Source organism: Suncus etruscus, chromosome 2, assembly GCF_024139225.1.
Source record: "Suncus etruscus isolate mSunEtr1 chromosome 2, mSunEtr1.pri.cur, whole genome shotgun sequence".
NCBI classification, from domain to species: domain Eukaryota; kingdom Metazoa; phylum Chordata; class Mammalia; order Eulipotyphla; family Soricidae; genus Suncus; species Suncus etruscus.
In genome coordinates this window covers 103,040,390-103,050,979 of record NC_064849.1, presented here as the reverse complement: position 1 = coordinate 103,050,979, position 10,590 = coordinate 103,040,390, and the positions used below count along the sequence as shown (strand labels likewise).

At 34.0% G+C, this 10,590-nt stretch overlaps 1 non-coding gene across 1 annotated transcript; it reads left to right on the top strand.

Moving 5' to 3' along the window:
- The first annotated feature begins 6,549 nt into the window (after positions 1-6,549).
- LOC126002924 (U2 spliceosomal RNA) lies at positions 6,550-6,744 on the top strand. Its single transcript, XR_007493518.1, has one exon. It is a non-coding gene; the product is annotated as a U2 spliceosomal RNA (small nuclear RNA).
- Positions 6,745-10,590: the final 3,846 nt, after the last annotated feature.

Genomic DNA, 10,590 nt, shown 5'->3' with positions numbered 1-10,590 from the left:
TTCTGCTGTTGCTGATTTTTTTATGGTATAATGTGTAGTCGAGAGTATATGTTGTTCTTCTTTCATGTGTTTTGGGCACTATTCCTCAGAATATGTGTAATGCTACAGTGTTTGGAGTTTCTACCCTGTTTAATCCTGTTATTTGATCTTTGAATATTAGTTGTATATATGGTGTAGTTTCTAGGTGCTTCAGAATAGTGCTACCATTCTGTGTTTATCTTTCATCTTCTGGCTTACTTTGTTTAACATAATATGTTCTAGGTCCATCCACATTGCTGCAAAGTCTGTGCTTGTATCATTTCTGACTGCTATGTAGTATTCCATTGTGTATAGATACCACATCTTAGTGATCCACTCATCTGTTGTTGGGCATCGAGGTTGGTTCCAAGACTTGGCTATTATGCTGAGTGCTGCGATAAATATTGGGGTGCACACATATTTTGGGATGAATGTCCTTCCAACTTGGGGGTAGATAACTAGGAGAGCAATTGCTGGGTCAAATGGCAACTTGATTCTGAGTTCCTTGAGCACTCTCCAGACTGTTCTCCATAGGTGTTGGACTAGGGGGCATTCCCACCAGCAGTGGATGAGAGTGCCTTTCATACTGCATCCCCGCCAACATATATTGTTCCCATTATTTTTGATGTGAGCCATCCTCACTGGTGTAAGGTGGTACCTCATTGTTGTCTTGATTTGGATTTCCCTAATGATGAGTGAAGGTGAACATGTTTTTATGGGTTTGTTGGCCATCTTTCGATCTTCTTTGGAAAAGTGTCTATTCATTTCATCTCCTGATTTTTCTATGGTTTTATTTGGTTTTGTGGAGCTCATCTTTCTGAGTGCTTTGTATATTCTGGATTTCAGCCCTTTATCTGACACGTTGAGTGCAAAAATTTTTTCCCATTCAGCTAATTGTCTTCTTGTGTTAAGTATGGTTTATTTAGCCATGCAGAAGCTTTTTAGTTTGATGTAGTCCCATTTGTTTATGTTTGATGCTAAAGTTCTTGCCATTGGCAATCTATCATCAAAGACTTTTTTGATATATAGGTCTTCGAGTATTCTGCCTATTTTTTCTCAATAAAATTTATAGATTAGGGTCTGATTTCCAGGTCTTTGCTTCATTTTGAGTTGACTTTTGTATATGGGGTGAGGTATGGCTCTGTCCTTGTACCAGTACCATGCTGTTTTGATCACTATGGCTTTATAGTATACCTTCAGGTTAGGTAGCGAGATGCCACCCAGGTTCTTGTTTTCTAGTATGTGTTTGGCTATCTGGGTCTTTTGTTGTTCTAGATGAATTTTATGATTGATTGTTCTAAGTCTTTAAAAAATGATTTCTGAATTTGGATGGGGATTGCATTAAATCTATATAGGTGTTTGGGTAGGATAGTCATTTTGACTATGTTGATTCTACCTACCCATGAGCATGGGATGTTCTTCCATTTCCTTAGGTTCTCTTCAATTTCCTTCTGAAGTGTTTTGAAGTTTCCCTGGTATAAATCTTTCACTTCCCTTGTAAGGTTGATTCCTAGGTACTTAGTGTTTTTTGTTACTATTTTAAATGAAGTTGAATTCTTAATCTCTCTCTTCTCTACTTTATTATTTGTATAGAGAAATGCTACTGTCTTTTGTGTATTAACTTTGTAGCCAGCCACTTTGCTGTATTGGTTAATTTTTTCTAGGAGTTTTACTGTAGAATCTTTAGGGTTTTTGATGTATATAATCATATCATCTGCAAAAAGGGATAGTTTGAGTTCCTCTTTCCCAATTTGGATTCCTTTGATTCCCTTCTCTTGTCGGATTGCTATTGCTAGGACTTCTAACATTATATCGAATAAGAGTGGAGAGAGTGGAGAGCCTTGCCTAGTTCATGACCTTAGTGGAAATGCTTTCCATTTTTTGCCATTGAGGATACTGTTGACTGTGGGCTTTTCATAGATAGCTGCAACTATCTTGAGGAAGGTTTTTTCTAACCCTATTTTGCTGAGTGTTTTCAACATGAATGGGTGTTGAATTTTGTCAAACACCTTCTCTGCATCAATTGATATGATCATGTGGTTTTTGTTTTTCTTTTGTTGATGTGGTGTATGATGTTGATTGATTTACATATGTTGAACCAGCCTTGCATCCCTGGGATGAAACCTGCTTGGTCATGGTGTATAATCTTTCTAATATAGTGCTGGATTCGGTTTGCTAAAATTTTGTTGAGAATTTTTGCATCTATGTTAATTAGTGAGATTGGTCTGTAGTTTTCTTCCTTGGTGGTGTCTTTGCCATCTTTGGGAATGAGTGTAATATTAGCCTCATAAAAGGAGTTGGGGAGGGTTCCTGTCTTTTCAATGGATTGGAAGAGCCTGTGGATCAATGGTAGTAAATCTTCTCTGAATGTTTGATATAATTCACCTGTAAAATCACCTGGACCTGAACTTTTGTTCATAGGGAGTTTCTTAATTACATCTTCGATTTCTTCTGAAGTGATTGGCCTGTTTAGGTTTTCTAGATCTTCATTTTCCAGTCTCGGAAGCTGGTATTTTTCCAAGAATCTGTCAATTTCTACTGGGTTTTCTAGCCTAACTGAGTATAGTTGTTCATAATATGACATCATAATATGTTGTATTTCTTGGGGTTCTGCTGTAATCTCTCCCCTTTCATTTGTGATCCTATTAATTTGGGTGTTTTCCATCTTATTTTTGGTGAGTCTTGCCAGTGGTTTGTCTATCTTGTTTATTTTTTTCAAAAAACCAACTCCTTGAATCATTGATTTTTTGTATTGTTTTCTTAACTTCTATATTGTTTATTTCTGCTCTGATTTTTTTTTATTTCTTGACATCTGGTTGTGGTTGGATTTCTTTGCTGCAGTTGTTCCAGTTCCTTAAGGTGCTCCTTTAAATTATTGATTTTTTCATTTTCCTCTTTTCTGACATAACCCTGTATTGCTATGAGTTTCCCCCCTAACTACTGCTTTTGCTGTATCCCACAGATTTTGACAAGTTGTATCTTCATTATCGTTTGTCTCAAGGAATCTTTTTATTTTTTCCTTGAGTTGCTCTTTGATCCAGCTATTGTTAAGCAGCATGTTGTTTAATCTCCAGGTGTTTGATTTTCTCCATTGTTTCTTCTTACAATCAATTTTGACCTGTGTTGCATAGTGATCTGATAGGGTGCTTCTGATGATCCTTACATTTGTGGTTTTATATAAGTTAGATTTATATCCAAAGGCATGGTCTATTCTGGAGAATATTCCATGTGGGCTTGAGAAGAGTATGTATTCTGCTTTTTGAGGGTGGAGGGTACTATATAAGTCTACTAGCCCTAGATCTTCTAATTTTTCATTTAGGGCTCTTATTGCTTTGCTATTTTTCTGCCTGCTGGATCTATCCAGTGGTGATAGTGGAGTATTGAGATCTCCTATTGCTATCACATTTCCCTTCATGTATTTCTTCAGGTTTGTGAGTAATTGCCTCATATATTTTGCTGAGTGTACATTAGGTGCATAAATATTGACCAGGGTTAGTACTTCTTGATCTATTGTTCCCCTGATCAGTATGTAGTTGCTCTCCTTGTCTCTGATCACTTTCTTGATGATGAATGCAATTTTGTCTGATATTAGGATGGCTGTCCCTGCTCTTTTTTGTTTTCCATTGGACTGAATAATTGATTTCCATCCTTTTATTCTAAGCCTGTGCCTGTCCTGCATTAGTAGGTATGTTTCTTGCAAGCAGCAGAAGTCCGGTTTGTGTTTTCTAAACCAGTTTTCTAGTATTTGCCTTTTAATGGGAGAGTTTAGTACATTAACATTTAGGGTGAGTATTGACAGAGAGGGCTGTTGTGTAGTTGTGTTATGTAAGGTTGCTAATGTTACAATCGGGGATTTAGATTGTTTAGTTCGTCTCTGAGTAGGTCATTTAAGATCAGTTTTGTTTGCGCAAATACTGCAAGATCATTTTTATTTGAAAATGTTTTTAGTCTTCCTTCCCATATGAATGAGAGTTTTGCTGGATATTGGACCCTAGGTTGGAAATTTCTTTCATTCAGTCATTTAAATATGTCATTCCACTGTCTTCTTGCTTGAATTGTTTCAAATGGGAGATCTGCTTTGATTCTTATGTCCCTTCCTTTGTACTTGAGGGTTTTTTCTCCCTTATTGCTTTTTTTTTTTTTTTTTTTTTTTTTTTTTTTTGCCATTTGGATTATTATATGTCTTGGTGTTGGTTTATTGGGTTCTATTTTATTGGGAACTCTTTTCACTTCATGTATTTGCACCTCAGCCTCTTTCCAGAGGATTGGAAAGTTTTCCGCTATTTCCCTGACCACTTGTTCTTCTCCTTTCCCTATTTCCTCCCCTTCTGGTATACCTACAATTCTTAGATTATTTATTTTGTCTTTGTTCATTAAGTACTGGACTTTCTCTTCCAGTGCTCTGCCTTTTATTTCCTTGTTGGCTTCCTTATCGTTTTTTGATTGCAGTTTTTCTTCAAGTTGCTCTATGCGCTTCTCCAACTGTGAGGTTCTACTCTTGTGGCTTTATACATTGTTTATTATTTCTTTAAATTTTATTTGTATGAAATCTCTCATATTCTGTATCATTTCTTCTCTAAGTTGGTTGATTTTTTTCATCCATGGTTTCCATGTACTCGCTGGCTAGTGCTTCTTTCATTTCACTTACCATGATTTGCATTTCTTTTCTCATGGCTGTTTTTTAGATCTTCATCTCTTAGATCTGTTTGTTTTGGTGGACTTGGAAACTTGTTTGGGTTTCTTTCTATATCTCTAGATGTTAGGGTCTTCCTTGGTTTACCCATATTTTTTTGAAATTCTTGTTGCCTGGATTGCAGGACCTTTCAAATATAGCTCGCTTTTGTCACCTGTCTAATTTGATATAGGTGTTTCTGGCTTGTTTGGTGTTTTGCTTCCAATTTTATGGGCTATGAATTATTAAAGAAATTTGGGTGCTGAGTCTGAGGTGGCTCGACCTATATGTTGTTAGGTGTGGGTGGGCGGGGCTTCCCTACCTGAGGCAGGTGGGAGAGATCAGGCGGGGGTTGCACAGCATTGGCCGGCTGGGTGCGGGTGGGCGTGGCTTCCCTTCGTGGCTCGGCATGAGTGGGCGGGGCTTTCCTACCTGAGGCAGGTGTTCACGGGCTTGGCATGAGTGGGCGGGTTTGAAGAATATATTGTAACAAAATTTTCACCTTATTTAAAGATTGATTTTTTTATCTTACTATCATATCTGATAGCAGTTTTCAAAATAAACATAAAAGTGATGTTTTAACAAGTTGTAAATATGTATTCATTAACTCATTTATTCCTCACATCAAATACAATTGACTATTACTACTTCTATTTAAAAAAACTGAATGAGGAAGAATTAAGAAATTTGCTCAAGGACTACTTGCCACTCTGGATTCAAAGTCCTTATTGACTTAAAATATCACACTATTTGATTCTCTGCAACCAGCTCCAAAAAGTCCTTAAATGGAGTATATTGAGAGCAAAGACAAAGTACATCAGGTAGATTGCTTACCTTGCTTATAGTCAACTTGGGTTTATCCCCCACAATTCCATCTGATCTCATGAACACCACAGGAGTGATCCTTGATCTCAGAGTCAGGTGTAAGTTCTCAGTATCACTGAGTGTGGCACCCAAAATAAATTATTTTTTAAATGAGCATATTTAATCAAAATGTCCTGACAAGGCAATAAACAATTTATAATACAAATACATAACACAAAACTTATAATACAAAAATATAAAACACTTATAAAACAAACAGTCCCATTTTACATCTCTAAATGCTGTACAAAATAAAAGCCACTTGTTTATTTTCTTATTATTATTCCTTTTTAACTCCTTATCCATAGCAGTCTAAATGTTTTCTAATTATCCTACCCATGAGCCTCATCTTAGTATATATAAAATATACTTTATTCTTCCCAAGAGATTATGTTTTTTTGTATGAGTTAAATTCCTTTAGTTTGTCTAATATACCATATTTGTGTTACATATAAGAGATCCCAGGAAAGACATTTTAAAATTCTTTTTGGAGCAGGACTGATTAATCACATTAATTTAATAAGTTCATGTAAATGTACATGTCTATTTATACATATAGACACATATATATTTACCTTCAGGTGTAAGTGTTCTAAATGTAAATAAGTAACCAGTCACTTGAAATCTTTGTCTTTTTTGTCTAACAGGATTTTCATTTCTAAGTTTTCTTCAAGTTTAGAATTCTCTGCTAATGGAGAAAAAAGATAATTTGGGGCCAACTATTTGGACCTGTGTCATAAAGACAGCTCAGTCAAACATCCAAAGAAGTGAAAATTATGACGAACTTGTTGTCCATAAATTTTTATTTTAATTTTTAATAATATAGTAACATTTTAAAAATAATATCTGTCTTGAAAAAAATAAATTATGATTTAGTTCAATTTTATTTTTCATTTAATTACCAAAATGAAAGAGTTTCTTTGTCTTCTCTGGATAATGTACGAGATAAAGAGTCACAATCTAAGGAGAAAATCTGGTGGAAAACAACTGGTTTTATCACTTCTCAGCCTATTAATAAGGTCAAGTGTAGTATCTATCTGTTCTTATCAGTTTAATATCTGAGATGTTGTCTATCCGATGACAACATATTACATAGATTTTTTAGCACTAGGAAATGGAATAGGAGCTTGCTCCTTCTATCCCATGCATCAACCCGATATTGCAGTACACCCAGAAATGATGCACCCTCCTCTGGGGAATAAAAAAAAGAAAGAAAAGAAAAGAAAAAAATGAAGACAACTGGTTTTTGTTAAAGGAAAATATAAGTAAATTGGATTTAGAGAGGAAGAGAACTAGAAATTATACACTAAAGTTTGCATATACTATATTTTTGTATATATACTATAATATATACTAAATTTTGCATAAACTATAAACTTTATTAGTTCAAAATTGGCACATTAGAAATTTGTCTTTTGATTCATGACAATTTAAGAGAGAAATCAGCAAGGGATTTATGAAACTCAATTATAATTTATAATTTCAAAATTTGAAAGTTAGTCATTGCTTTATTCTTGTGGAGATTTAGCGAGTTAATTAATCAGTACACACTCATATGTGAGAGTGTGAAATCAACCAGTTTGTTAATAGAAGGAAGAGGGCTCTATAGACTGACTTATTTTTGGAGCAAGACATTTTCACTTTTAACTCAGACCAGGATGAAACAAAGGTGAGCTTGCATCTAGAAAAAATCCTAATTGCTGACTGTATTTAATCTTTAAATAGCCATTTTGCATCACAAATGTTTAAAAACAAAGCTTTATTTTCTAAAGATGCAACTCTTAATTGCTTTTTAGATTACATTCATTGCATTTACAATATTTTAAAATTCAAATCACTGGGAATAAAGTGTCAAGAATTCAGAAAAACAGTTCCAGCTCTTGGGAGCTAAAACATATTTGGGTTAGATAAGTATACACAAAACATCAACTGCCACTAGAATAATTTAATTCAGTAATAATTAGTGGTTCCTGGAATTATTTTTATCTGTAAAAATAGTTTCTGGTCAGATGAGAGTAAACAAAGAAAAAAAATATAAAGATCCAAGTTGGATGTCAAATATTTTAAAATACATACTTTGTTCCTTGGGTAGCAGCATAAAATTTACTCAGAGCAGAATTGTTCTTAGGTCATAGTCTAAATTTATACAATCTTATTAAATGTTATGATGGTTATTTTCAAATTTAGAACAAATTTAAAACAAATTTAGAATTGGTTAGAAACTGTAGGACTGTATGTATGCTGTAACATAAAAAAATAAGGTAATTAAGTATAAAATAAATTCTCCTAGGAATCACTTCTAAAATGCTCCTTTAGCTGAGCAAAATCATTAATAACATAGTCCATACATATATGCTCATAAAAGTGATCCTTTGTTTCAAGATAGTTAACATATCTTATATGCATGAATTTATCTGAAAGGATTTAAATTCAAGATTGCTTATTTTATATTTTTATACTAAATTTATTTAGTACTTATTAACCATTACTAATCTTGGAGACTGCATTCTACAAATGGCTTTTTTTATTCAGTTTAAAGCAAAAATATAATAATAATTATAAGGCCAGTATAATTTAATATATAATAAAATTTGTAGTAGTTATCATAGTCTTGTTAAAGCCAGAACTGTCTTTAGCAAAGCCTGTATCTGAGGTATATATTTAGAGACTTCCAAGATCTACAGTATAACTTTCAGTTTTATTTTGCCAGAAATACTATAAAAACAAATAAAAATGATGGAAGTCTCTCTGAAATCCCTTAGGAACTGTTGAATGATATTAATCCAGATATTTCACTTACTCCCCATGATCCAGTAGAATGATAAAAACCAGAGTATATTTAAAACTGATGATCTTTAACTTTTGAGGCCTCTGGTTTTCTAACTCCATACATTTCCTAGTTTCAGTGTATAGCAAAAGGAATATCCACAATCTACTTCTTCTATAAAAGAAGTACATGAGTACTTACGCATGAGTCATTTTCCTTTAAAGACAGCCAGGGAATTCTAAGCAATAATAGCTCCCTAGTCAAAGATTACTACCTGCTACTCCTAAGGGTGATTATAAATCATCAATTACATCATGTCTCTGAAGCTTCTGGCATTTATTTCTTTCAAAGTACTCTGTGTCTTGTTTCTATATTTCTGGACATTAATAGAGAACTCTGATCTTTCCACATTGAAAAAATTATTGATTTCTAGGGAAAAATCAAAGGTAATCATAAAAATAGAACACCACTGGAGAAAAATGTTATCTTAGTATTGTAGACAAAGAGAAAGCACAGATATTAAGGCATTTAACTTGCATGCACCAGCCCTAATTCAATCCCTGGCATAGAAAATCACCTCCCACCACTGTAGAAGTATTCTTTGAGCACCCAAAACCCAAAATTCAAAACAAAACAGTAAATTAGACTTGGTAAAAATGATGCAGATTTTATTGAACACAGAAATTTTTTGTTTCAATTAAGAATGAATTGGGGGGCCGGGCGGTGGCGCTAGAGGTAAGGTGCCTGCCTTGCCTGCGCTAGCCTAGGACGGACCGCGGTTCGATCCCCCGGTGTCCCATATGGTCCCCCAAGAAGCCAGGAGCAACTTCTGAGCGCATAGCCAGGAGTAACCCCTGAGCGTCACCGGGTGTGACCCAAAAACCAAAAAAAAAAAAAAAAAAAAAAAAAGAATGAATTGGGAGAATACTTATTTATTTTATTTGGTATTTCCCTTTACTCATAAATAGGAGAAATGATCAATTATTTGTTCACATACTATCCAATGTGATCCCAAATTATTTTGTTTGTTAACATGGTAATATGATTATATACTATATCTAAACTAAAATGTATTATATTTGACAGCTATTAATTTTTTTACTTTATTTTGAATAAAAAAAATTTTTGTTTTATTTTTGTGCCACACCCCATGATGCTCAGTGCTTACTCCTGGCTATGAGATGAGAAATCGCTCCTGCCTTGGGGGATCATATGGGATGCTGAGGACTAAACCATGGTCCATCCTAGCCTAAAGTGTGCAAAGCAGACACCCTACCGCTTGCGCCACCACTCCAGCTCCAAAATTACTTTCTTTTTATATTTTCTCAGGAAAGAATATTTTATATGTATATCATTATATTTGCTTTTATTGCTGTCATAATCAAAATCAGTGGTTCAGATGAACTTAAATAAAATTTATAGAAAAATAATAAGAAGAAATAAACTTATATGGAGAATTGCTCCTTATCAAATATATATTAATTGATCTGTTATGAGAATTTATATAACATATAAGATATATGCAATATAAACTATATAAATAATATACAACATGAACCATATTTCCAATGAATATAATTAATTAACTTTAATGCATTAGATGTAACAAAACTAAGTAAGATATGTGACAGTGACTTAAGTGAGTTTAGTTAGTAAGTAAAGACTAAAGTAACAGACCTAAGAGATATAACAGTGAAGATTATATGGAGTTATATAAATGAAGTGCATTAGGTGAAAGGTATCCATCAAATGTAACTGGGACTTCAGAGACTTAAGAGCATTAAGTGCATTAGCTGTAACAGGTAATCCATGTAGTCTCCCAACAAAGTTAATATCTTAATTTAAAGCATAATCAGTTTTTGAAAGTCTTAATTATTGTTTTACATTTCACTATGGTTTGATAGAGTTGTTTAAATAAATCCTTTTCTCTACATATAGTCTTTTTTGTTGTTTGTTTGTTTGTTTTTTGGTCATACCCAGCAGTGCTCAGGGGTTACTCCTGGCTCCATGCTCAGAAATCGCTCTTGGCAGGCTCAGGGACCATATGGGATGCCGGGATTCAAACCACCGTACTTCTGCATGCAAGGCAAATACCTTACCTCCATGCTATTTCTCTGGCCCCTCTACAGATAGTCTAATAAGAAAGAAATCATAATTTAAATTATTTTTAGAGAAATAGTCTCAAGTAATAGACCAAAGCATTAACAATAGCTATACCATTTTCTCTTTAACTTTTACAATCTGTTAATGCATCCAAAAGTCACTATAG